Source organism: Tyto alba, unplaced genomic scaffold, assembly GCF_018691265.1.
Source record: "Tyto alba isolate M040663 unplaced genomic scaffold, T.alba_DEE_v4.0 Super-Scaffold_48, whole genome shotgun sequence".
In the NCBI taxonomy this organism is placed as follows: Eukaryota; Metazoa; Chordata; class Aves; order Strigiformes; family Tytonidae; genus Tyto; species Tyto alba.
The window spans coordinates 13,796,345-13,799,635 of record NW_024881324.1 but is presented as its reverse complement, the minus strand read 5'-3'; positions in this window follow the sequence as shown (position 1 = coordinate 13,799,635).

The following is a 3,291-nucleotide window of genomic DNA, read 5'->3' as shown; positions in this document are numbered from 1 at the left end:
CAGGTTGTTTTGCTGGCAGCAGCTGCAGAGGAGACCCTTTCCATGCAAACCTTGCCAGGCTAGGCACGAGGTCCTCCCCCGGGCACCAAGCCCGGGGGTAGTTCAGACCCTGCGTGCCCTTCCCTGGCAGCCAGGACGCTGGCGAAGGCCCGGCACAAGGCAGAGGTGGCTGCCACCACGGCCCCAGCAGGCTGAGGGAGGGGAAGCCCTGCACGTTGAGAGGTTCCTTTCCAGTTAACGTGACAGTGATTGTGCAGCAACACCGGGGCTGGGCTTCGCTGATAGCTTTTGCCTGGGTGTTTATGCCCTCAGCATGCCACGAGAATTGTTTATATAAAACTACATAAATCCGCAGAGCGTCCCCATACAGGCAGATGTGCGTTAACTGCCCATCACCACGGCTACAAACACACCCTCTTACTCCTTTTCAGCAGGACCAGATGAAGGAAATGGCCACTTCCCCACCAGCTACAGTGAAACAAAGGAGGGGAGAACCTGCCTGTCCTCCAGGTTTGTCCCCATCACCAGAACCAAGGTTCTCTGTAGACACATGCTCTTTCCAACAGACAGGATCCGCAAAGGAGTGCCAGCAGCCCAGTGACAACCAACTGCAAACAAAAATTAAGGCAAATCCCTGAAGCAAGAGAGATTTCAGGACGAATCCTTGTTTCTTCAGATAGTTTTGTTTGCCTCTTTTGTTTTGTTTTTTATTATCCCCCCAACAGAGAAGCAGCTGCAAGATGATAGGAACGTTATCTCACAGTCACCAAGGTGAAAGAAGAGGAAGTAGCTAAGGTAAGTTTTACGGTATTTGGCTTTGTTGAAAAATAAATTTTCTTCTGTGAGGGGCTCTGCTGTGACACAAATCCTCTGGCTTAAAAATTCCTCAAAAGGGCTCTGTGGAAGGAAAAAATGCATGCAACTCTCCCACCCCCCAACAGACTTTTGCAAGGCTGTTTGGAAGAGAGCCACTCCAAGAGAAGAAACACATTTGACCCACAGATTGAGCACTTGGGGTTTCACTTTGCCATCTTTTATTTGCTTCTGAGCACTTGATGCTTCAGCTGAGGCAGGTACCACAGGCCCAGGTCTCCTCTCACTCTGTGTAATGCTGAGGACATTACCAAAAAGAGCATCCCAAGCCTTGCATGAAGTACACTGCAGAAGGTGCGTGTCTGCTCTGCGGTGGTCTTGTGCCCTCTGGCATTGTGGGCGAGTTGCGTGCCAGTCCAGCCTCACAGAGTAATTCAGAATATTATAAAACATGAGCTGGAGAACTGCTGTCCCTGAACAGAATAGAGACAATGCCCGGGCATAGCAACAGTGAACATTTCAGCTGGAGCCCTCCTTTTCTCAGCAAAGCAAAAACTGCTCATACAGGCTCTCTGCTCCCCACAAAATTCTCCAAGAGGGCCAGGTCCACTCTCTCATCAATAAAACATAAGCTTAGAGCTACTTTATATTTAATGAGTAATAGGGTTACATCTTAGTACACTATTCACAACTTTCACACATTTGTAGTTGTGTACACATTTTTACCTCATACCTGGTAGCTCTGTATCACCTTACATCGATTGAGGAATATCTTCATTCTTTAGCACTGGTTTAACCAACCAGATTTTTAATAAGCTTTATACCAAGGCCTTATTCTGCCTTGATGGCAAAACATTCTCTTCTGATTGCAGATTTTTCATAACTACCTATGTTTACACTGCTACACTACAGGCCTGTCCTCTGGATCTAACATCCCTTCCACACCTAAAGTGTTCAGAATTACTATACTAACCCCTGTGCTGTTGTAAGCAACACTCTAAAAACATTGCCATGACATGCTACCAAACAGAATGGAAACTGAAGCACAGTTGGAAAAGTTGAGCATTCTGCTACATCAAAAGACAAAATTTAATGGAAATGTATCTGGACAATATGTTTAGACTATCTTCTTGCAGGATGTTACTAATCTATAATTAGAGCTGGTTGAAAAGAAAAAAAATAAAAAATTCTGTTTCTTTTCAGTCGTGTTCAAACTAGGATTTTTTTTTGATCAACAGTAAGGTATCTGTACATATGAAACAACCATGTGCATAATTCATACTCTGAACCTCTCTGAGTTGTAGAGACCTGATCCACATGAGAAAGTTGCAGTGATTTAACCAAAGAAGGACTTTTAAATTGACTCTATGGACAAAGTAATATGCATGGTCATTTGCATTCCTTTGATTTATCAAATAAACATATTTCAGCTAAGAGAAATAGATCACATGATATCGTGTCTGGAAAATACTTGATCAAACTGGCTTTTGGAAAATCCAAGTGAAATGGGTGCAACTTGTGTTTGTAGATTAGTTCCTTTGCATTAGACTCCCCCTTCCCTGAAGAATTTACTGTGCATGCAGCTTAGCTGGTTTTCATATGAGGACTGTGGTTGTACATTTTAGAAATTAGAAATACTTCTCTATTTATTTTTTAATCCATATATTTTAAAGTGCTTTAAAAATGTTAAGTAGTTATCATGTAGTTAAAAATTCATAGGAAAATTCAAATGAATCAAGGGACAATATTGCATCAAAAGTCAATGACACTTGGTGCTTTTTGAAATATTACTCAAAGGAAAATCACGATAGGGAGATGAAGTAGAATTATCTAAAGCAACATAGTAGGCTGACAGCAGGGTCAGGAACTGAAATCAAACATTCCAATTCCCAGTCCAATATACATCTTTACTAGATGATATTTCTACCTCATCATGGTTAACTAAAAGCACTTACAGAAGAGTTAAAACTAACGAGAATAAAACAAATAGACAAACAAAAAACCTCTCAATTCTAATTCAAGAGGCTGCTCAGAAAGCCTTTGCATGAGCGAGAACATATCCCTTTCTATTCCAGAAATCTAACATATAAGAATCCGCTCTATCTTCAAAAAGAATAACTACCAGATTTTACTTCACTTATGGTCTTGAAAATGCAGAATTCATCCACTAAACTTAGTGGCATTAAACCACATACACCTAGACACAAGATCAACAGTTAGGCAGAGAGGATTCACATGGGTATACAACATATCTACAGTATGCGTAGTGCATGGAGCACAGAAAGAATTGCTGAAACTCAGTGTATTTCCAAAACTACTAGAAAAAGAAAGAGGATTTGGCATGGCTAGGAAAGTATCCTCAAATGAAGAGGGGAAAAAAAAAAAGGAAGCCACTGTTTTAAGCTGCAGAAGTGTACTGAAGGTGAGTTATATTTTATTTCATTAAAATATATTTTTAAAACATATTGAATAAAAGAA